Source organism: Leguminivora glycinivorella, chromosome 4 (assembly GCF_023078275.1).
Source record: "Leguminivora glycinivorella isolate SPB_JAAS2020 chromosome 4, LegGlyc_1.1, whole genome shotgun sequence".
Classification (NCBI taxonomy): domain Eukaryota; kingdom Metazoa; phylum Arthropoda; class Insecta; order Lepidoptera; family Tortricidae; genus Leguminivora; species Leguminivora glycinivorella.
Window position 1 is genome coordinate 16,768,608 of NC_062974.1, and position 26,560 is coordinate 16,795,167.

At 36.6% G+C, this 26,560-nt stretch overlaps 1 pseudogene; it reads left to right on the plus strand.

The window, feature by feature from the left end:
- The first annotated feature begins 3,477 nt into the window (after window positions 1-3,477).
- The window catches only part of LOC125225694, a 160,424-nt pseudogene continuing 137,341 nt past the window's right edge, over window positions 3,478-26,560 (plus strand).

Below are 26,560 nucleotides of genomic sequence, written 5' to 3' on the forward strand. Positions count from 1 at the left end.
ATTATTGCTTTTTTTTTCTTTTACAATCTTCGTTATTTCTATTAATGTAAAAATAAATTTAAATTATTTGTTGACTGCTAAATTAATTCAATAATTATAAAATCGTATGTATTTCAAAATTCCCTTACTGTAGAATTTATCATTGTGATATACGTTTAAATTATTTAGGTTTTTAATAGAACTGTTTTTGCATGTTAGCTTTATATTGCATACCTATCATAGGGTAGAACATAAGGACCTCCTTAAATGTAACACCACCCTGACTGTAATAAAACTATGTTCTTGCAATAAATATATTTCTATTTCTATAATTGGGCTTACTCATGGCCACAGACTATTAGTCGAGACGAAGACGTGGCTTACGATAGATCGAGCTCGCCCAGAAGGTTCCTGTTCACCGTTGATTTGAAGGTTTCCGAATTATATGAGCAGCAGGCCTAGCACATGATGGCCGCGGGAGTATGTCGCCGCGAGATAGACTACCTGTCCTTATGTCATTAATACAATTAGACAAAGACGTGTCATCTATCTCGCGGCGACATACTCCCGCGGCCATCATGTGCTAGGCCTACTGGTAAATATAGACGCCGGTATAATATAAAAGAAGAAGCAATGCGCTTCCTGGGAATTGCTGGAATATTTGCCAAGTGACGTTGAAATTAATGTCCGATGGCAGTGTTAGGCCGTTTTCACATTATGCGATCCGATATCGGATGTCGGACCGACATTCTACATCCGATAAACGCTTCCGATAGTGTCGGATGTAGGTCCGATAAAACGCATTGTTCCAAATCAATGAAGTGAAGTATGATTTTGTATCATGAATTAAAAAAAAAAATGTTTTATATTTAATACCTGCTTATAAGCAGTATATTCCAAACATTATATTGTAAAATTAAAATAACGAGCTTAAAAGTACTCCGAGTGTCAGGCAAAATAAATAATTTTACATTCAACTATATCTACTAAAAGATGAAAAAACTAGTAGTATCCGCAATTCGGACCAATGCATTACCACCTTTTTTTTCAGTGGAAATTGTCAACTAATTTGAATTTCGATCATTAAAAGCTGTTTAATAGACGCCATTTTTGTCACGCACACTACTACAAACGTATACCTACATTATATACGCACACAAATAAATATTTATCGGCCGACAACTGGCGGGGGGTCCGGCATGCCAAAAATGGTCGGAAGCGTCCTGCCGATATCGGCAGTTCGATGGTGACTCGGACAAAAACTGTTGTAGGAGAGTGCCATCGGCATTAAATCCGCAATTTTTGCGTTTTATATCGTTTTTTAGTAATAATGAACTATTAAATACATAAATGAAAACCTGGAAGCGCATAAATCCTACATTTTACATCCTTCCTACATCCGATATCGGATCGGATAATGTGAAAACGGCCTTAGGATCGATACACCTGGAGTTACTAAAGTGTATAAGGCTATGGAGACTGCTTACCATCAAAGAGGCCGTATACTTGTTTGTGTAGGTTCAAAAAAACATGAAGGAGCGAAACTCACAAAGAATCAATATAGATAATGCGAATTGTTAAGTTAAAAGGTATTGTTCGACAAAAAAGAATCCTTTCAGTTATGGCGTAATGCGTATAAAGGTACATTTGTAGCGGATTTATGGAGAAGGCCTCGGTTGGTTTATGATGACAATGCCGCCGCGAACGCCCCGGAGCCACCACCTCATTTCCTCGCTGAAAGTTATAAAAAACATATTGAAAATGAGATTCCCGCAGTGGAAGACCTAGCGAATGTTATCTTGTTTTGTGATTTGCCTGTTTTTTTATACGCTCCCGGAAAATAAACGTATTTTAGAGGAAGGGTCCTTTGGATTTCAAAGTTTTTTCCGATACTTTTGCATGTGTTGATTTAGCTATTTGAAGCCAATTTGTGGACAGTGAAATATATCAACTGCACGCACAAATATTTTTTTTGTACTTTTCGTTAGAGAAATTCGACCGCCATTCATGTAATTAAGGAAAGTATACTTATATTACGTTACATGGGTACGTTACGTACGTACAGTCACCGGCATAAAGTAGTGATGATTTCTGTACCTTGTCGCTTTTAATCGTTTGGCAATCTCGTATGACATTTCAAACAAGACGTTAATATGACAAGGTACAGAGATGACTGTAGGAACATACATTAAACTAAAAATGTTCATGTCATTCAAAGTATTTTAATTTAAAAATACGACCAGATTTTATAAAATATGTAAAAATAAAAATACAAATACTCGAATAGGTGTATTCGAACTGCTCCATGCCATGCCATGCCATGTACGTAATATCTCTAGGTACTTAAAAGGTATCTAAAGTTAGATATTAAATGACATTTAATTTTAAAGCATCTCATATGACATGCAATTAACTGCAGCTGCCTTTGGTAAGCGTTGAGAAGGTAATTATACTACATAATGTTCCAATCTCTAGGAACAGTAGGAACGTATGCTTTGAAGACTTTACTTAAAATTATGTTTAATTAACAGCTTTCAGTTGTCTTTACTCTGCGCATTATTAAACTGTCATTCATGATTTGTCACGGATTTAAAAATTTATTCATAAAAAAATGTTTTAGACCTAATTCATAACGAATTTGACAAATTCAGTGTGCTTCTTCTTAAATACTTCTTAGTTGGAAATATAATTGTACTAGTTTTTGCCTGCGGCATCTCGAGTTAAATTCGAGAATTGCGGTATGCTCTATACAAACTTCCACCCCCCATAGTAGGGAAGTGGGGGGTTAGAAAGAGACAAACTCAACTATCTCTAAGGTACAGCGGGGCAAATCTCGACTGGGGGATAATTGTAACTAATGCATTTTTTTCCATTATTACACTATGATGTTGACTTCTACATGTATCCACTGAACACGCCTACCATATACAATCGGTGGACACTCTATTTAATAATGCAAACATTGTAAAACGTGGAAAAATGGACCAGTTACATTTGCCACCCAGTCGAGATTTGCCCCGCTGTACCTTACTTAAAATTCACGTCGATTAGCCGCTCCGTTTTGACGTAAAAAATGAACAAACAAACAGACACAGACACTTTCCCATTTATAATATTAAGTACCAATGGATTAGTATAGATTTACTTTTCTTTGTTTTTTGATATACCTATTTATATTGAACCGCCTATATAATCAAAATAAACTGTGCCTATGAATGCTATTTGACTTTAAGTAAAAATATATAAACCCTTTCAAGACCAAATTATAGATTGAATGTCTCATAATTTCATTCAGCACCGATTACTATTGATATTCCATTTAAGTAAACGTCGCCAATTAGCGGGCCGGCACTCGGCAAGCAGACGAAAGGCAAAGCTCCCGTTACGGGCGTTATCCGTATGAAAGCACACAAGTTGCTGTTATGTCGAGGGCCACTATGTACAGTATTCAGGCAAAGATTGTCTTGTCAGGAGCACGAGAGCTCAGTACAACGCGCCCCGCGGTTGAGTACGGACGCCCCACGCCGCGCCGCCCTACGCTCCTTCACGTATCCGATACTCGAACAACAAAGTTTACGAACTCGAATACTTTTTCCGAATGAACAACTTCGATATGACATGTTGATGTTTACTTAACTTTTAGAATCAATAGTGAACGTTAATGGATTTTAGATAGTTTCGGATACGGATTTGAAATATTTTTATATGAAACGTGAATGTCTTTATTAAATATTTAGCGTTCCACGTCAACTGTGCGAGGTAAGTGACTTGTAGATAAAGAGCCGTGTAATTAAACGGCAAAATAAAATTTCTGGTTATTACTCATTTATTATTCAATTACAAGAATTGATTGAAATTGGTACAAGAATTGATCGAATTCACGTTTACTTTGTTTTGATGCCATTATAAATGCTCCAATGATCTCCACTTATACTACGCGTAGGAGGAAAATATAGCGAGACAAAATTTATTGACATTCAATTTCGTTTTTCCGGTCGTTATAACATAGATATGTCCTAAAGGCGAGTCAAATATTAGCTATGAAAAATATCACAAATTCCTTTTTTTTAACCCCTTAATTGGTAAGAGCGGCACTGAAATTTTAATAGTTTCATGAGTTTTGACCCCTTTTTGGAATACAGGTTTGAGTTTATGTATGTATGAAAACTACCGAGGGGTTCTGATAAGCAAATATCCGAGCCGGTTGTCAAATATATCATTACCCGCAGTTGGTTTATTCCTACACGAGACCCTCCTAATTCGTCTCCAATACATCCAGGGCAAAGTCAGCATAACAAAGAGAATTACGACAATGACGTCTACATTGAACCCTCTTAATTTTCCTTTTGGGATCCTTTGTTTTATACAGAGGCCGTGGCTATTGTCGAAATCGCTTTATGTTGCCAGTTTGTCGAAGATGAAAGAGAAAAAATAATTAGTCATGGTGTAAACTCTTGGCCACTTAAGAGGAGTAGGTACATTCAGTTCCAGATAATTTATAAAATTATTAGTTATTACCTTTTTTCGGTACCTAGCCTACTAATATTTTTTTAAGGTTCTATCAACTTTCAAATAGTTCTTGCACCCTGACGTGTTCTGCCTCTGCGTGCGGTTTACTGACAACGCAGCACCCGCTATATTTTTTAAATATTCAATTAAAATATCAAAAGGGTCTCTACGTGTTGGGTTAGGCTTCGTGCATGCCGGGAACACTCTTTTTCTGTGATGGGAAAGACGTTTGCTTGTTTTTGAAATTTTACTAGGTTTATTTACCAACTGTAAAACGTAGGCTATTCTAATAATGTTTAAAAAGATAAATGTACGTTAAACTAAAAAATAAACAGCGATTGTAGTAAAATACGGGCAAGCCAATTATAAGCTTGAAATATTACCAGAATACCGTTTCCGTTTCTGGCTTTAAACATTGAAATGAAATTGCGTTCACCCAATTATGCATTTAAAAATTAATTTCTTGGTTCTACTCATTGGGTTTTACGTTTTAACTGTTGCGCCAATTGTTATTTCGATTGAACATTCAATGATAAGTTAAAATAAATAAAATAAAACGGTTGCTCTCACGTTTTAATATTTTCTCGCTGGCATCAATATGTCAATATGTTTCGAATCCTTTGGGGATCCTTCATCAGACATGAATATGCATGAGGTATGTATTATAAAAGTTAAGTAATATAGACTATAATATTCAACTGAGGACAGAGGCGTGTGTGGTTATAGTTACCTATGCGGTATTATTGTCAATCTACTCACTAAGTAGACATTATGTGTCTTAATTGGAACTAGTTAAACTCTAATATTTTTAGGTAGGTATAACCGTTATTTGCCCTTGCCGGGCGCTAAATATAAGTAAGGTGCGGAAATTGACATATTTTCCACGTTTTACATGATTAACTACACAACACATATGGCATATGTGTTTAGTGGACATACATGACACTCTAGCAAAGACATATATAGCTCCGTATAGACGGATAAAGTCTAAGAAAAAAACGTACCTCAAAGGCCCAGAGAAAAAGGTACGGTGGCCTAGATGGCGTTACACCTTTGGGGAACGCTCGGCTAGATGGCGCTAATATTAATATTTGACATTTTAACACATATCAAAGAGGATCGAGTATTAAAGAGAGTTACTGTCAAAGTAAAATGTGTAATCACAGTGTATAGACTGCCATCTCTCGACACAGGCTTAAAACTTTTGAACCTCAGTTTTGACAATTTGGCCCATATTCTTAGCTTGATATGTTTTAAAATGTCAAATATTAATATTAGCGCCATCTAGCTGAGCGTACCCCAAAGGTGTATCGCCATCTAGTTCACCGTTCCTTTTTCTGTATGATTTTGGGGTACGTTTTTTTTCTTAGATTTTATCGGTCTATACAAAGTTATATAGGTCTTTGCACATATCAAGCTAACAATATGGGCCACATTGTTAAAAGTTTTAAGCTTGTGTCGAGAGATGGCAGTCTATGCACTGTGATTACTGGTTTTACTTTGACAGTAACCACACCTCGGACATTGGCGATCAAATACATGAAAGAGGCGCGTTCCCAGCACACAGTCTACGCTCGTGTAGGTGAACGCGTACCGTGTATATATGAGTGAGATATGACATGTCGACTGTTCGCGTTCTTGACAGGCGGTAACTGTGAGGTGACCGAGAGGGGGTGGGCGGCACTTTCAGCGGGGAGTGGGAGTGGCCATACTGTACGGTAGTACTCTTTATTATACTGTGCAGTAACTCTCTATAATACTCGATCCTCTTTGCACTCTAGTTAAAAATGTAAGAAATGTTTGAAATTATATATGTCGGGGTTCTTTCAGCTCCGTTAATTATGCCGCAGTCGTGATTGCCCTCTTGTACCTCATGAACATAGTCTCGTATATCGGGGTTCATCCAGGCAGGTTTTTGTGTCGGCATAATGGCAAAGGTATGAAGTGGTTTCGCGCAGTTTCTTCTTCTTTATCTTAAAGTTCAGATGCGATTTCTCTTGTTTATGTCTAGCCAGTCAAGTCCAATTAGTGACGTGCAAATTGCGGAAACTTTCCGAAAAAATCTTAAATTTCTTGAAAAATTCACGAAACATTCACCAAAAATAGAGGGAATTTAAATTTATGAAATGGAAAGTTTCCATCAATACAATTGTCCATACAAAGTATGGAAAGTTTCCGAAGATTTCCTATGTGAAAATTTCAGAATTTTGGAAACTTTCCGTTGGCACATCAGTAAGTCCAATGCGTAGAAAGGTAATCACTTATCAACTAGCGTACTGACGGGCTACGCTCTTATTCTCAGACAACGCTACGTGTGCTACGACGGAGTTCGTAGCAGCTTATTAGACCAAATAGCACCCAATATAACTTGAACTCGCTTGTCTAATAAACTGTATGTAGTTGAGAAGCGCGTTTATACTGGTTATATTCGTACTGATCCTTCAACTTGACTGTGCTTAGTAAGGAAACATAATGACAACAGTTTATTTTTCCACCTTGCCGTGAAATTGTTTGTGATGTCTGAACTGAGCTTGTCAGCACAAAGAAAATATTAAAAACTGTAGTACTATAATAAACTGGAACATCTTAAATCCTAAAGAGCTTTTACGTGTAGTGTAGAACAAACAATGTCGTAAGAAAAATATAAACTGCCGTATTCGATTAACGCTTTTAAGATGTTAGTTTGATGTCTGAAATATATTCTGTAGGGCTATGTCACTGCGAGATAGACTCCCCGTTTTTATTTCATTAATTTTTTTTTCGCCTCAAACGGCGCAAATATGCGTTCATAGACTCTGGTTGCATGTTTGAGCCGTTTGGGGTGGAGACCCTTAGACCCTGGGGACCCGGAGCACTACAGAGTTCAGGGAGCTGGCGAAGCGTCTCATTGATGCTACGGGTGACCAGAGGGCTGGTTCATTTTTTGCGCAGCGAATAAGCATCGCGATCCAGTGCGGCAATGCTACCAGCCTTGTGGGTACCCTACCACCCGGCGCCGAGCTTGCTCCTGTCTTTTATTTGTAAATATTTTTATGTACATATATATTTATTCTGTGTTAGTTTAAGTTTAATAGTTTAAGTTCTTTTTTATGTTTTTAATACAGATGTCATTAATACAAGCAGGGCTAGCACATGCTGTCAGTGTCAATTGTGACTTCAAAATCTAGAAGATTACATTGTTAGTCCGCGAATAGACTATTCGTGCATTCGCGAGTTACTAGATTTTGATTAAAGTAGGTACAGCGGGGCAAATCTCGACTGGGGGCAATTGTAACTGATCCATTTTTTACATTATTACACTATGATGTTGAGTTCTACATGTATCCACTGAACGCGCCTACCATATATTATATAACCGGTGGATACTCTGTTTAATAATGCAAACATTGTAAAATATGGAAAAAAATGATTTTACTTTTGACCCAAGTCGAGATTTGCCTCGCTGTACCTTATCGTAGATTTCCGCAAAGTAACGGCTGATGATTCCATCGATAAAAAGTTAAGTACGTCATCTTATTTTTACACCGTAAACTGAAATATCCAATCCGTTAGGTGAATAGGGATGATATTTATGATATACTTAATATTTAAATTATTTAAGTTTTAACCATGACCTAGTAGCTATCACGTGTACCAAATAGAAGGTAATTATTTACTAGCGGTGAACGCAGCAGTCGGTTTGAGGTGAGCTGAACCGAATGCTGCAACGGGCAAATATCAACGCCGATATTATTTGATGACCGACGGATCTGAACATTTTTACGGTGGTCGCACGGCCTAGTTGCACAGAATAAATAAAGTGGTAATCTATACTTCCATACTAGTGTTATAAATGGGAAAGTAAATAAATAAATAAATAAAATAAAATAAAATCCATTTATTTCAGACTATTTGGGTCCATAAGTTTGTGTTTGGAAAGTGTGTGTGTCTGTTTGTTTGTCTTTCACGGCAAAACGGAGCGACGAATTGACGTGATTTTTTAAGTTTTTAAGTGTTGAAGGGATGGAGAGTGACATAGGCTACTTTCTGTCTCTTTCTAACCCCCAATCCCCTTAAATGAGGGGTGGAAGTTTGTATGAAGCATTCCGCAATTTTCGAATTTAACGCGAGCGAAGCCGCGGGAAAAGCAAAAGCGCAACAGCTATGAAGGGGTAACTGTTGTTACTTACATAGCAATATCACTATGCCCTTCGCGTATTACGCCGTGTCTTGCATGGGCGACGGTGGGCGACGGTCGCCGTCGCGTCTCATACTTATAATACATATCGATAAGGTTTGATTTCGTATGCGTCGCATCGCCTTCGCGCGACTATCGCGCGACCGTCGCCCACGCAAGCCACGGCGTTACGAGATTGACAAAATTCAAATACATAATTATGTTATCTTTCGTTGTAGCTGCAAAGGGATGTAAAGTTCTGCCAACGCTTATATTACTACGTAGCAATGCTGAGATGTACAGAGCCTAGGGGACTATCCTAACTTACACTGGTAATTATAATTAGGATAGCTGATGGATGTCATACGGATACCTAGCGTGGAATAATACACTGTTGGTATTCGGTTTACCATTAATGTGGCAAACGGGCCTCTACGCATCTATTTACATTTCATTAAAGTGTCTAAAGGGTCTCTACGTGTTGGCTTGGACTCGAACTCGGGACTTCTGAAATAAAAAGTCGCGCGCTCTTGCCGGTAGGCCAAGTTAGCCACCAGCGCTTACCTACCTATGTGTCGCTACAGACTTTATATATCTATGGAAGAAACACACCCCCGTACACCGGAACGCCATACGTGAATAATTCGTACCGTACCGTATTTTATGGTCCGCAGAACCTAAAAAGTTGGCAGAGTTTACTGCGGACAGAATTGTGGGACAAAACATCCGCCCGTCGGACCGTGTCCGGAACATCCCCGGATTTATTTGACCACATTGTCCGGGTTCCTTCAAGGTTCAATGGTTTATAAAATGATTAGTCGTTATGATAATAAATAGGTATGCGTTCGTTTATCTGTGTGTTAGAAGGGAATTTCATTAAAAATACTTTTAAGAAGAAACAGGACGGCAGTTTATACAAATAGTGTATTCATTTTCCTCTCAAAATATTGATTCTCGGAAAATATTTCAGAACATTAGCCATTATATAGTTACCCCTTTATTCAGAAACGTAGTCTAGTTATCAAGCCGATAAACATCGTTTGTCCTTTTCTGTCACACCAATACGTCGGAAAGGGACAAACGAACTTTATCGGCTTGATAACTTTAGAGTACCTTTATGAATAAGGGGTTAAACTTCTTTATTTTTCATACTATTCTATTCATACGTGAAATAATGAATACCTACTTGATACGTGAAAAGTAAATTAAATTATTTGTTTCTTTTTTTACATTCATTTTATGTTTGTTTTTTTATATGTTTGTTACCATATTTCAATAAATTATAAAAAAAAAAAAATTGTTTCCTTTTCGTTTCACGTATCAAGTAGGTATTCATTATTCCACGTATGAATAGCTTACTTTTGAAGTTATTTGTACATGATAAAAATTGATTAATGAATAATGATTAATTATTACAATAAACTATTTGAATCATTCTATATGCAGCGTGACGTCAAATTGATGTCATCGGCATGAAAGTTACGGACCCTGTAGATAATTATCTGGCATACTGTTTTTTTTAATACAGATAAAAATGTACAGCCTGGCAAAAAAAAAGTAGAAAATAACATGGACTATTTTGACACTTATGTGTGATAAAAGTAGTCCGGAGTTGCTATGATAAAAAAATGTTCCATTTATATTGTTTCTTGCCAAGCTGTAGTTCGCGAACAGAAATATCCAAGTTTAATTATTCTTTCTATGTTTAGACACAGATATCTTTTCATTTAACGGTTACAGAATGGTACGAGTGAAGAAGCGCTGTTTGATACGCTACTTTTGATTACTGACTGTATAGCGGCGTCACTGGTTAAACCTAAATTTTGTCAAATTTTACAACAACTACAGTGGTATTATTCGACTACGAGACCGTCGACCAATGAGCGCGATCCATAACGCGCATGCGCCGATGTGCGCCAACAGAGACCGTTTAAGAAAAATATGTAATTATGCATTTGAAATATCAAACTGCGAAACATTATTTTCTTGATCTAAAACAGGTTTAGTATAGTTTTTCCATTCATCTTTTAAAAGAAGCACAAAGTACACAAAATAAAATCAAGTATAATCTATCTAGTGTACAGATGTAGTGCAAAAAGGGTCTTCTTCGTATTTTTCCGGAAACGTTCGTATTTATCATGCTAGTCAATGTCAGTAAATCTTGTACCGAAACTGACTGAAATAGCATGACACGTTCGTACGTTTCCGTAACAATACGAAGGCAAATCTTCTCTCACTACATCTGTATGCCCCTGATTGTAATGGCAACCCCTGATTGTTATATTGTAAAAGTGTTTGTATCTTTTTTATCACGAATAAATTATTTGTATTGTATTGAATTGCAACAATCACATGTTTTCCTTACCTTATTTTGTGGGTTCAATTGTGGTGTGGGCTGACAAGCTATCACTGCAATATCACAATTTCGGTTTCTTTTAACCCGTTAAGGGCCACTTGCACCAACGAAAATGGAGGGTTAACATGAGAGTTAGCCCACCATTTTATATGGAATTTGACAGTTGACAGCCCACTAACCTTGAGTTAAGTGGTAAGCTGATAAATATGCTCCACCTACCCCTTTTGGGAAGAAAAGCATGAACGGATATATGTTTTTCTATGAGCTGTATGTTTTTACTTCACTAAGTACTACTTAAAATGTATCATACCCGCCGTGCCTAACTAGAAAGTTAAACGAACATACGTTTGTTTGATAATCAACAAATCTCTATAGCATTTATATTATCAAGCCCATAAATTTTCCATGTGTCGTAGCGTAAAATAAACATTTCGCCCCGAACACACGAACTGAACAACCTATGAAACTTAGACATAAATAAAATATGATAATTTTCATGTTAAGAGAAAATGCCTCGCCGTGAAAATGCCTTGCTGGCTTAATGACTTCGTACTCCTATCCCATCTATAACTACCCAGTCACAGCCCCTTATTTTCGGCCTCTGCAATAATGTACCAGGACATACGCATATACGCAACAATAACAATTGATTTTTCACCACACCAACTGATAAAGGCTTTCTTTGCTATTCGAAAACAGATAGCAAAATTGCATTTTATCCACAAGAGTGCAAAGTAATTTCATACAAATTTTAACTTGATGTCTAAAGCTGGGTGTTGGAATTTACGTATAAATGATGATTTTGAATCATAAACGTTAAATAAATTGAAGTATTTTATTTATTTTGATGTTTTATAGTTCATATTTTCATAGTGTTGGTGTGGTGAAAAATTTTGTGTTTCACTCGGTGGCAAAGTTTGTTTAACCTTCGTGCCTTGATACCCTCGCAACGCTCAAGATTCCACTTTTTGAACCACTCGCTACGCTCGCGGTTTAATATTGGAATCTTTCGCTTGCTCGGGTATCAATATTGGTACGTGCGGTTAAACAACAACTTTGCCCCCTTGTAAAACAAATAACTATTTAACGACTATAATTAGATTGGCCAACAATAATAGCCATTGTTTATGCTTGGCTGGCAGCCTCAGGCACCAGAGGACTTGGTCACTTTTTCTTTCATATGTGTTATTTATTTCGGTTTTAATTTATATACATAGTAGTGTGACTACTTTTAGACAGCACAAGTTAAAATATTTTCAATAGATTATAATTTAACTTGTGTTCATTAGAATTGTTTATGCTTGTCCAGTATTTAGCAGGTAACCTATTCGAAATTATAATCAAGCGCAATATCGGTTTCACCACTGACTTCAGAATTCATTAAGAAAGCAATCTCTATTAAAGTGTCCATGGCACGTGCCGGGCACTAACTATAAGGGCCCATTTACACAGTACGAGAACTCGTATGCAAGTTCCAATACATGGGATATGTGATTGGTGTACTGGATTGTATGGGTATATAACCTCAATAGTTCGCATTTTAACTTCAATGACATAGGAGTTCGTACGCCATGTAAATGGGAACAAAAGCCCTGCGTTCCATCGCTGATACCTCCATTACTGACAATAACGCTCATCATGTAAAAATTACTTTGGACTTTTTGACGGATTGAAACCCCGCTTCCAATCGTGCCCTTTTCGAAATCGAGTTATCGCCAATGGATCACGCGCTCAAGGCAGTCATTAACGGACAGTGTTGTTGTCCCAACTTATTATCGTTTAATTTATAGCCACACATTAGCGCTTGAGGCGCCATTAAGCGGGGAAGAGTCGGGAAATAAATAAAGTCAGGGAAAGTTCACATGATGAACACCCCGACCCTAACTCACTTCACAGCACGTGCAGTCGTTAAATTGTCGCTGGTCGGTATAGCTTTGTATATACCTTAATGACACGCCCGGGAGGAGTTTCGGGTTAGTAATGTTGGTATTCTTTAACTTAATAAGATACTATCTACAATATTAAGGTATTTCCGGCCCCGTAGCCGAATGGCATTTCTACGACGCGAAACGAAAACTAAACGCCGCGAAAGGTAGTCTGGCTCTGTCGCGCCAATATGCAAGAGCGATTGAGATAGATATTATCTCCGAGCGTTTCGTTTCGTGAGCGTTTTGTGAGCGTTTGTGCCATTCGGCTACGCACCCTGGCCAGAGCGAGTTAACCACGAGTTTTCATTAAGTTACCTACATACGCTTCATACTCGTAACCGACAATTACAGTGTGTTATTTTAGTGGGCAAAAAAAAAACACTCACACATACTCAGGAGTTTTTTCGATATAAAAATTTATTGTGCTATGACTGTTACTGTCATTTTACATATCTACTTATCGTTTACGCTCTGCGTCGAAAACCCGCCAATGTTCATTTTCTAAATGATATTATCTACTGCTACCAGAAGTTCTACTGTCAAACAAAGAATGTAATCCTACTCACCCCACCGTGAACGTTAAAGCAAGTAATTCTTTGGAATGGATTCCTCAATGAAAACATTCTAAACCCTTCTAATTACAAGTACGCCCTTGTAAATCCGGCAGCATTATTTCACTGCAGAGGCGAATTCGCAGAATCACCGAGGAAGGGCTCAAATTCTGAATTGTACCGACAGGTCTGACATTAAACAGGATAGCTAACGTCACAACCGCTTACGCCTAGCTAGCTCTCTCTATTGCTCTTCTGTAACATAATGACGCGACAGAGTCAGACTTCGTTCCCATCGCCAGGTAGCGTCAACGGTTGTCAGTCGTCTAACCCGGCTGGACATGTCTCTAATTTGGCTTGTCATATATTCAAACAAAAACCTGTTGTAATACCATTGTACTAAGCTTGCCTTCACAAAGTCTAAATACTAACGGTTTGACAACGAACTTGCAGAGAATAAAAGACCTTACTGACGCATCACAAGAACGAGTATAATTTCGTCATTCGTTGATGATTCCGCAGAGATACTTGAGCAAAATTGAGCTTCGAGTACGTTATAGCATGTTTTACTATTTAAGGTTAAGGAAGATGCCTATTCGTAGACACGTCAACGATAAGAGTAGTCGTTATAAAGGTTGTCGGAGACCCTAAAATATAAACATAAAATATATAAACATGTCACAGATAAGAGGGAGGCTTTTTGACCTAATGGAGGATTACCTTAGTCATCGAAAATGTCGAATAAGTAAAGGCCGGCTTAGCCAAGGTCTATCGCTCTTCTATATTAGCGCGAGAGTGATAGTTGCGTTCGCTAAGAGCGTGGACGATTGACATGTTGCCTACGTGGGCAGAGCACATACTCGTACACAAGTGGCCAGTTTTTCACAGAGCATGAACGATTAGGTTCTTGTCTACGCGCCTTTAACAGTTGCAAACATTAATCAAGGTAGTAAAATTATGTTATAGAATATTATGAAATGGGAAATATATTCCAGGTTTTACTTTTACTTTAGTATACTTAGTTATATTATTTACACATTGGTTGTTTTTGGCTATGGTGTAGGTGTATTAAGGTAATTAGTAATGCATCATTTAATACTTCCTTTTATAAATGACTAGCTTTTGCCCGCGGCTTCGCTCGCGTTAGAAAGAGACAAAAAGTAACCTATGTCACTCTCCATCCCTTCAACTATCTCCAGTTAAAAAATCACGTCAATTCCTCGCTCCGTTTTGCCGTGAAAGACGGACAAACAAACAAACACACACACTTTCCCATTTATAATATTAGTATGGATATTGTATGTAAGTAAAAATAAAATACCTGTTCCTTTCTTGGTATACTGCTACCGCATTTCATTGATAAGTATAATTGGCATCCATTGATTCCTCTTTCTTTTTCTTATTATGTACTGATCGGCGATTGACCCTAGTCACACCTAGGGCTGCCATCCGTCCGGGTTTCCCCGGATTTGTCCTAGTTTGGAGGCCGTCCGGGGTCCGTCCGGGCGGGGTGTCAAGAAGTGTCCGGGGAAAACCCGGACACTTTACATGTAAGGAAGCACCTCATTGAATTTAAGTATATATACTTTAAAAAAATTATCAGCGAAATCTACACGTAATAAAAAACCGGCCTTATTTTCGGAAATAATCGCTCCTAAAGGAAAAAAAAGTGTGTCCCCCCCCCTCTAACTTTTGAACTATATGTTTAAAAAATATGAAAAAAATCACAAAAGTAGAACTTTATAAAAACTTTCTAGGAAAATTATTTTTAACTTGATAGGTTCAGTAGTTTTTGAGAAAAATACGGAAAACTACGGAACCCTACACTGAGCGTAGCCCGACACGCTCTTGGCCACCTTTCAGAGATAATTTCTTTATAATGTTAACCGATTTCGTCAGTTTTTACTTTATTTGAAAGATAACGTTTTACGTAAAATCTTGTATAATTTTGAAGTACTATAGGGTGGTAAAATTGAAAGCTGAAATCTGAAAAGCTTTTTGTCACGTTTTGACACGATTTTATTTTCCCTGTAATATTGAACAGAAAGCCAATGTTTCGTTAAATTTTAATATATCGTTGGTAAACTTCAGAGGTAAAGGGGGCGGATTTTTTTACATTTTCCTTCAAAACAATTTTCTTTCAACAAAAAAATTATAAAAAATAGTTTTTATATGTACAATTAGAGCTCTTTCTAACGGGTATCGTTGACACTTGACCTAGTAACTTGAAATTTACAGTTTGCCCCCCTTTTAGTTTCGCCATTTTCTATAATTAATATTGAAAAATAAAATAAAATAATACTTTATAGCGGTTAATAATGTTCTACTCCAAATTTCAAATCGATAGCAGAAGTAGTAGTAATGTGACAGACAGACATAGTCGAGTCGTCGCACCATAACGCCGTGGCTTGCGTAGGCGACGGTCGCGCGATGGTCGCGCGACGGCGATGCAACGCATACGAAAACAAACCTTATCGATATGGAAGTAGACGACGCGATGAGACGCGACGGCGACGGTCGCGTGACCGTCGCCCACGCAAGACACGGCGTAAGGGTTGTGTACCTTTGTGGTACGTAATTCTAAAAAGAGACAAATTTTATTTTTTTGTAAGAAAAGTTGTTTTGTTTTTGTTATTTTTTATTGCAAATTACACATTGTGTGAAATTAAAAGAATAAATGGATGAAAATTACAGGTCTTGTTTTTAAAAAATATTATTTTCGGACTCGTCCGGGGAAAAAATGGGATTTACGCGAAATGTCCGGGTTTTCCGAAATTCGAGATGGCAGCCCTAGTCACACCTGATGGAAAGTGAAGACAGAGTCTAAGATGGAGCTCACCGATTCAGTAATAGCCTAAATATTCACTATTTGTGACTTTTTGCGTAATTAAAATTTACATTACATAACAACAAGTCTACATTTACGCTTTTCTAAATGATATTTACCAAATTAACTTTAAAAGCTCCAAAAAAATGTTTCCTTAATATTTTCCTTAATAATTTTCGGAGACAGAATAAAATATTTATGTTATTCATGTAAAATGATACACCTTGACCCTGGAGTAACAGTTTAATGGGACAGGATCGAATTATAAAGAAACAGAGTGGAAGATCGCGGCCATTTTCTAAATGAAGCGGAAAAGAAAACCTCAAGATCGGACGGTCAATTGTACCTATTTATTATCTCGTATTCAAACTAAACAATGATATTTTTTTTTGTTTTTAGAGCTTATTTTAAATATTTCAAAAGGGCTCCTATAAACGTACCTACATATACAGGGTGGGGCCTGTAACAAAGGCGAAAAATTGAACTGTAGGCTGTACTCCTTATACTGATCAACATTTGTTCAGTGACTTTTAAAAATTATGAAGTTTTTAAATTTTAAATTTTTCATACAAAATAAATATTAGCTTCAATGTACGCCATTATTGTTGTCATTGACGTTGTCTGTCACACTTTAGACTTAACAGAATTCGCAATACATTACCTCTTAGAAAAAGCTTTCAAGGGTGATAAAAATCAAAATACAAGTTATTTTTAAAAGTCGCCGAACAAATGTTGATCAGTATAAGGAGAATAGCCTACAGTTTAATTATTCGCCTTTGTTACAGGCCCCACTCTGTATATTTACAAATCTTCTCGCAACTATAGACCTCAGGAATTTTAAGCTGTTGTGAATCATGTTATGTTTTAAAAGTTAGATAACCATACGGTTATTAATAATAACCGTATATAATAACTTATTATACTCTGATACATTTAGTTAGTAACTCAAGCGACATATTTTGGAGAGTCTACGTCTCTTTTTCCAAAAACTAACAGTGCGAAAAGCGTTGATGAACTGTAGCGTAACTCACATATATCACGCGATAGGTACTTTATGTGCACACATCGCTTAAATATTGAACACTTAATTAAAATTGCTTCCGTGAAATTCTGTTAAAAATATACATATAAATAGGCGCTTGTCCTTTTATCTCAAAAAAGCTTTTATTAGTAATAGTTTAATGTTCCGCTTTCTCTTTGATTTAAGTGTTAGTTCGTTAGAAACTGTTGTTTATAAATAATACAAGAATTCCGATCAAGCTTGATTTTTTGCAAAGTCAATAAGCATCGTTAGCATATTCAAGATTGAAGTAACTTTATACTAACTGAATCACTCTTAGCCTCATGGAACTAGGGTATATTAGAATAACTATACCTAACTATATAGTATTTCTAGTCTAGTTGTCTGTAGGTACTTAACTATAACAATAAGAAAACTTCTAAGTACAGTGAGCAAGTGGGCTTTTTTGCAGGACCGTAATCTAATGCAATGCTGATAAACGCAAACATACATACAACATAAAGTGCAAAGCAATTCTCTAGGAATTGCCTTTGTCGACATTTTTAAGAGCAAAAATCCCTATATCACTTTTCAGAAACTCAATATTATTTCTTATAATATAACGCAAGCTACCAGATCCCTTTACTTTGTTATCATACTTAAAACAGAATACCGACTTACCTATACAATACACATACCTAATGCCTAATCCATCCATACTTTTATAAATGGGAAAGTGCGTGTGTCTGTTTGTTTGACCGTCTTTAACGGCAAAACGGAGCGACGAATTGAAGAGATTGTTTAAGTGGAGATAGTTGAAGGGATGGAGAGTGACATAGGCTACTTTTTGTCTCTTTCTAACGCGAGTGAAGCCGCGGGCAAAAGGTAGTATAATATATTTTGAATCTGTAACTTTGACATGATAAATATAGTAGCTTTAAAAGTGTAGTCTAAAAATAACGCATTAGGTAAAGGCACGCAGAGGTCGGTAACGAAATATTATTTAATTAAACAGCTCATGAGGGAAAGAGCAACCCTTCCTACTTTATTAAAACTCCAAATCGGACGCCGGAACCCTCTACCAACGGTTTTTGATGTCTAAAAATATTCGACTGCGTAAAAGATACGGCAACTGACATTAATTAAGTATATGAAAATTAAAATAGACAAACACGAACCCGAATAAGGAACCTCCTTCTACTGGGTGAAGAAAGTCGATTAAAAAACCGACCAAGAGCGTGTCGGGCCACGCTCAGTGTAGGGTTCCGTAGTTTTTCGTATTTTTCTCAAAAACTACTAAACCCATCAAGTTCAAAACAATTTTCCTAGAAAGTCTTTATGAAGTTCTACTTTTGTGATTTTTTTCATATTTTTTAAACATAATGGTTCAAAAGTTAGAGGGGGGGGGGACGCACTTTTTCTTCCTTTAGGAGCGATTATTTCCGAAAATATTAATATTATCAAAAAACAATCTTAGTAAACCCTTATTCATTTTTAAATACTTATCCAACAATATATCACAAGTTAGGGTTGGAATTAAAAAAAATATCAGCCCCCACTTTACATGTAGGGGGGGTACGCTAATAAAACATTTTTTTCCATTTTTTATTTTTGCACTTTGTTGGCGTGATTGATATACATATTGGTACTAAATTTCAGCTTTCTAGTGCTAACGGTTACTGAGATTATCCGCGGACGGACGGACGGACGGACGGACGGACGGACGGACGGACGGACAGACAGACATGGCGAAACTATAAGGGTTCCTAGTTGACTACGGAACCCTAAAAACGAATAACGCCCGCCCCTAAAATATTGCATAACGAAATCAAGATTTTGTCAGTTGTAGTGTCGTTTTTTAGGGTCCCGTAGTCAACTAGTAACCCTTATAGTTTCGCCATGTCTGTCTGTCTGTCTTGTCTGTCTGCCCGTCCGTCCGTCCGTCCGTCCGCGGATAATCTCAGTAACCGTTAGCACTAGAAAGCTAAAATTTGGTACCAATATGTATATTTGTATATCAATCACGCCAACAAAGTGCAAAAATAAAAAATGGAAAAAAATGTTTTATTAGGGTACCCTCCTACATGTAAAGTGGGGGCTGATATTTTTTTTCATTCCAACCCCAACGTGTGATATATTGTTGGATAGGTATTTAAAAATGAATAAGGGTTTACTAAGATCGTTTTTTGATAATATTAATATTTTCGGAAATAATCGCTCCTAAAGGAAAAAGAAGTGCGTCCCCCCTTCCCCTCTAACTTTTGAACCATAAGTTTAAAAAATATGAAAAAAATCACAAAAGTAGAACTTTATGAACTTATTTAGGAAAATTTATTTGAACTTGATAGGTTTAGTAGTTTTTGAGAAAAATACGGAAAACTACGGAACCCTACACTGAGCGTGGCCCGACACGCTCTTGGCCGGTTTTTTTTGTTTATATATAGTGAATTGAATGATAAAATTACAAGGTTGCTACTTTATAATTTAGCTTATATTAATACAGCGGGGCCTTGGGGTTCACGCAGCAGGAATAATGGGAACTTATGATGCAAGAAGTTCAGGGAGAATATTTTAGTTTCAGTGACGTTTATATAGTCTGACCAAAAGAGTAGAAATTAAAAAGTTGCAACATTGTAATGGCATCCCTTTCAAGTCAATATGTGTGTAAAAACGGGACGACACTACGATGGTTTTGGTCAGACTGTAAGTTGATTTGTATTTATTAATGACCAATTTAACATAATGTAACATACTTTGACGAAGCCTGCGCTGTGGATGTATTTTTAACCCTCGACGCAAAAACGACGGGGTGTTATAAGTTTGACGTGTCTGTCTGTGTGTGTGTGTATGTCTGTCTGTCTGTCTGTTTGTCTGTCTGTCTGTCTGTGTGTGTGTCTGTCTGTGGCATCGTAACTCCTGAACGGATGAACCGATTTGGATTTAGTTTTTTTTTTGTCTGAAAGCTGAGTAATTCGGGAGTGTTCTTAGCCATGTTTCATGAAAATCGGTCTACTATGTCGCGGTCGGGGGTTTTTTCATTGTCATCATCATTTTTCATTTTAATTGTGTGGTTAGGTTATGTATATTGTGTTTTTTTTTTCTTTTAATTTTTGCATTAGTTTTAAAATACCCTCGCTAAAGTATTTCCAACTATTTTGCATATTTTAAAAACTCATAGTAAAGGCTAAGGATTGATGGTTGTTTGACAGAAACCCAACGAATCGTAATTATATTGAAGCCACAGCTGCGGACTTACCTTCTCTTTTGTGAAATGCGAAATTCGTCCCTCAGGTATCATTTCAATTTATTATATTAATGCTCGGCAAAAATAATATAGCTTTTAATGAAAACAATACATTAGTAATGTAAACTAATGCTCAATTATTTTTTATTTATTGAATGAATGTTATATTCCGAAATTTATTTTAGTTTGTTCAAATATAAAAAATATTTTCTTTCGTTTGCAAATTGTCTTGTTTTTTAAGATTGTCAAACATATAATAGAATAAGGGCTGCCAGAAATTCCATATTTTTTTATGGATTAACCTTTACCCTTTGGTAGTGGAAAAATGGCCGTCGGGCCGAACTAGCAAAAATATGCAGACATTAAACGTCGATATGAACTCTACATGTACCTAAATAGATTTATTTTATTTACTTGTACTATGGCTACTTTCCTCCTAGTCAAATCAGCTTCTTTTTAAGAACTGTCAAAACGATTTTGAACGACTTGCTAATATGGAATTAATATGAAATCGAATTGAGTGACTTCACGGGTGTACCCTTGTTTCGCCGACAAACTTTTCATCGAATATCATTTCATCGACAACAAATCATCGAAAGTTTAGTTCGAGTAAAATTGTTTCGAGTAATTTTGTTTCAACTACTATTTATTTGAATTTTTTTTAGTTATAGAACTTTAGTGTAATCATTCTTCTAATATATAAATAATAACAAACTTAATATAAATACTATTCAACTAATATTTCTTCATCGCTGATTCGTTTCAAAGTACTTCAAATAGCAGAACTACAGAACCTTTTTTAAAGTAGGTTTAGGTTAGGTTAGAACTGTGACCAAACAAATAGTTTACAAATTGTAAAATTTTAGAAAAAATCATAATTGAAATAATAATAATGAATTGTATGTATTTAATGTAAAACAAAATGAAATGAAAAAACACGAAACGAAATACCACGATATAAAGTATACTCGGAATAACTTATCTACGAAATAAAAGTCTGCGGTTTGATTTTACTTGTATCGATTATTCTACGATATGATCTGTCGACGAAATGAAATTATTTGAAACGTTGTCTTTGAAATAATATTCGAACAAGTGTCTGTTTCATCTTAAGTACAGTCAAGTTCCCTATTGCATGCATAATATATGTTTAGTACTTAAGTTTTTTTTTGTCACGGGCCAATTTTAATGGTGCTTTCCATTAGGAATTACAGGAACACTTTAAATCATACATTCAGACCCAAATCGAGAACTAAATTAATAACCCCTAGCACAAACTTTAGTGACTGACAATTATTTCACCGGACGAGAACGGATAGCTTGGCGCTGTCAGTTTTTGCTTTTATCTGACAGACCGACATCGTCCACTGAACTGATAGCCAGTAGGCCCGTTTAGAAATATGACTGATTGACCAGACAGGAAGACTAGTCCAACAGGAGTATTACAATAACCTAACTACAAAACCACAAAATTAAAATTTTGAAAAACCCCCGACCGCGACATAGTGGACCGATTTTTATAAAACATGGCTTTTTAGAGTTCTTACACTCCCGACTAACTCAGCTTTCAAATAAAAAAAACTAAATCGAAATCGGTTCATCCGTTCGGGAGCTACGATGCCACAGACAGACACACACACACACAGAGACAGACAGACAGACAGACAGACAGACAAACAGACAGACAGACAAACAGACAGACACGTCAAACTTATAACACCCCGTCATTTATGCGTCGGGGGTTAAAAACTACTCGCAAGCGAGATTGCCCATAAGTTGACTATTCAGCCTTGATATGAGCTGGGAAATATAGACGCCAGCAAGGAATTTCACTTTTTGGCAGTGCGCAAAAGAAAAAAAGAAGCAAAGCGCTTTGCGCCTATTGATGGAATATCTACCAAGTCATCATCATCATCCTCCTTGCGTTATCCCGGCATTTGCCACGGCTCATGGGAGCCTGGGCTCCGCTTTGACAACTAATCCCAATATTTGGCGTAGGCACTAGTTTTACGAAAGCGACTGCCATCTGACCTTCCAACCCGAAGGGTAACTAATAGACCTTATTAGAATTAGTCAGGTTTCCTCACGATGTTTTCCTTCACCGAAAAGCGACTGGCAAATATCAAATGACATTTCGCACATAAGTTCCGAAAAACTCATTGGTGCGAGCCGGGGTTCGAACGAAAGTCGCACTCACTTACCGCACGGCTACCAGCGCTTCTATGGAATATCTACCAAGTGCGGGTGGAAATCGTGCGTGCGTCTAAAAGTCCGATGGTAAAAATACATAAGCTCTATAACTGTTTGGACAGACAGAAACAAGTCCAAGATAATCATAACTAAAAATAATCTGCTCTGACTGTACCTTAATCCTAAACCCCTTTAAATAAATAATTATCCTAATTATTCCAACGAATCCATCCCTTTCTTTCAGAAAAGTAAAAAATGACTCACATTAATCCGTATACTGGGAAGCAAGGAACAACGCTCAATGGGGGACAAAGAAATGCCTCCCCTGTATAACAAGAGTTTGTTTGTGCTAATTAGGTTAGCCTAATGAATACAGGGCGGTGTTCATCCGTAGTTGTCTGGGTAATTAACAGCTGAGATAGGAAATATTAATATTTATAAGGGCTCGAAATTTTCGTTATACGTTTTAACTAGACCCCGGTGATGAATTTTACATATTATATGGGCGGATTTGAAATTGACGGTTTTGGGGCTGGTTAAAATGAATTTCGTTTTATTATTTGTGAGGAAATTTGATAGTGTGATATGCGTTATTTTGATTCCAGTTTTGAAAAGGTAAATAAAGTGAGAATTTCGTTAAGTTGCCGATTTAAATGTAGATTTTGGAAAAAAATTACAGTCGACTTACTTTCTAAAAACAATCAATTTAATCAAGTTAGATCCACCCACTTGGAAGTTACGATGCCACAAAATGCACACTACTTTCATCAACACCCCTGTTCATGTCAGGGGGTGAAAAAAATTGGCAGTGACGGTCCCAATTCCGTTACATTGAGCAGTTATCTGATCTGTCGCGTAAAATCGCATGCCGTTAAACTTTATATTATGTTTATTGCCGAAACAAAAACAAATCGTTTTATGTTCAAATTTAAATTTTCGAGTTCCCCAAAGGGCGAGAGACCCTGGCTGTAATAAGATGTTTTTATTACACTGGCCCTTCTAATAAGCGGACACTGCTCGTTGGCAAACAATCTCGTCCTGTTCCGTAATTTTATACTTGTATCCGGGTAAACAAATAATAAACGAGTGACGCTTATTGTGTTGGAAAACTGACATTACTATATTTATATTTTTATTTAAATTTTTGCTTGAAAAAAAAACTCAAATCCAACAGTTTTAGCTTATAATATTAAATCGTTACACTTTTCAATATAATTGTAAATGATGAATTTTGCCCAGTAACTAGTAGAATAAATAAGTGAGATTTTAAATGGTACTCGTCATTTCAAAACTGCAATAATACACTGATTGGTGCTGTACCTACAAGGTGTACCTGATTAAAAAAAATGTTAGAATGCTTTAATTCTAATGTTAAGATAATATCTATACGCTTACCTGTTTACAATATCAAATAATAAATCTTATACTTTTAAACGAGCAATTCTTGTATATTTATTTATTTATTTATTTATTTATTTATACCGACGATCTCGGAAACCGCTTCGGGGGTGAAAAATCGATCTAGCGTAGCCTTAGATCCCGGAAAACGCGAATTTTCGAGTTTTCATGAGTTTATCTTTCGCGTTAGTAAACGTAAAATATGGTCGTTAATTTCGCCGCGCGCGCAAGGATTCCGCGTAGCTCAGTCGTACGAGGTCGGTCTAATGTACGCAGATAGATCGTAGGTGTCAGGGTTTCGAATCCCGGCCAGAAATTAAGTTTTTTTTTATCTAAAGACGTGATATATTAAAATAGAACCGAGCGAAGCTCGGTCGCCCAGATATTAAATATTATAGGACATTCTTACACAGATTGACTGAGTCCCACGGTAAGTTCAAAAAGGCTGGTGTTGTGGGTACTCAGACAAAGATATACATAATATACATAGAAAACATCCATGACTCAGGAACAAATATCTGTGCTCATCACACAAATAAATGCCCTTACTGGGATTCGAACCCGGGACCAAGGCGTAGCAGGCAGGGTCACTACGCGCTAAGCCAGACCGGTCGTCTGAAATAACAAGAAATAGTACATTACGATATAAGTGCGTAAAAAAGGAAGTTCGAAACGAGTGGCGATAAATTAAAACACGACCGAAGGGAGTGTTTTAAACCGACACGAGTTACGAATTTCCTTTTCGCACGTGTATCGTACGACGTTTTTCAGTACAGATGGCCCTCCGAAGTTTCGACCTGGCATATAATGAACCACTTCTCGCACTAGTGCGTAAAAAAAACACCATCTGTACTGAAAAGGATGTTTTGTTATAATTTACTGTTAAAATGGATAGTTATATCACACAAATTACATACCTACTGATAAATTATTCTGATACGAGAGGAAATGATAAACCTACACGTTGTAACGATACCTACAAACAAACAATTTATTCGAATACATAATTGAACACAACTGGCATAGAACTGCTTATAATATAGCTCTCGATGTTGTCTTATTTGCAATATCAAAAGGTAGAAGGAAAAATAAAGGGATTGTTTATCATTGCCTGTATTGAAACAAGTAATATACTCGTACTTTCTTTCAGATATTCCAGTACACAATCAGATGATTTGAACTTGGCGACACTATAAAATATAAAATACTAGCTTTTTACCGCGGCTTCGCTCGCGTTAAGAAAGAGACAAAAAGTAGCCTATGTCACTCTCCATCCCTTCAGCCACACTTCAGCTATCTCCACTCAAAAAATCACATAAATTCGTCGCTCCGTTTTGCCGTGAAAGACGGACAAACAAACAGACACACACAATTTCCCATAATTTATAATATTAGTATGGATGGATCGGATGCCAGTGTCAAATATTACATTTTTTTCATACTAATTTGTTACTTTTGATATACTTCCGTTACGCAGTGTATACATTACGCATCAAATCTTGTCGAGGACCATATGAACCACATCACATTAACAGTGATCTTTTTTTAATACTACGTCGGTGGCAAACAAGCATACGAGCCGCCTGATGGAAAGCGGTCACCGTAACCTATGGACGCCTGCAACTCAAGGAGTGTTACATGCGCGTTGCCAACCCTTGAACACAAAACCTTGTACCAAAGAAGTCAACAAAATGAAACAAATTGTCATTTACACATTAATATCTAAAAGAATGAACTGAATGGAACTCGGTTGATCATATCATAGCCCAAGTCAAACATCTACTAATATTTGAATCATCAATTCCAACTGAACCGTATGGCGATGACAACATGCTGAAATATTATATCAGCAAAAACAACCAAGTCAAAAACTATGTGAAGATACCTTTATATGGCATTTTCCAATAACAGTCGTGGTTAAGTGCATTACGGCACCGTTGCGGCCACTAGAGTTCGAAATGGAACCCCAATATCACGAATATTAGAAATAATTCGAGCAATCCGCGTTTAGTAGGTATTCGGTTTTCTCCATTTGAAATGGTATTATGAAAAAGATCTTAAAACGAGCGTTTTTTGTGAAAGATTTGAAAGAATATTATATTTATTACACTTACATATTTCAACATACAAAGTACATATTTCAAGTACATATTTATCGACATACAAAATATAAAATAATAATTTTCACAAATCATAACCAATTTTTCTGTTTTATTATTGTTTGTTTTGGATCATTTTTGTACTTTGTAAGTTTTATATGTGAGAGTGCACGGGAAAACGTCCCACTTTGTCGATTGCTATAAAGCAGCTTTGTCAGTTTATTAATATGAAGATACAAGTAAGTCTCGCCTCAATGGTAACCGACAAAGTGGGACGTTTTACTAAACACACTCACATATGTTGATATAATACATTTCAATAA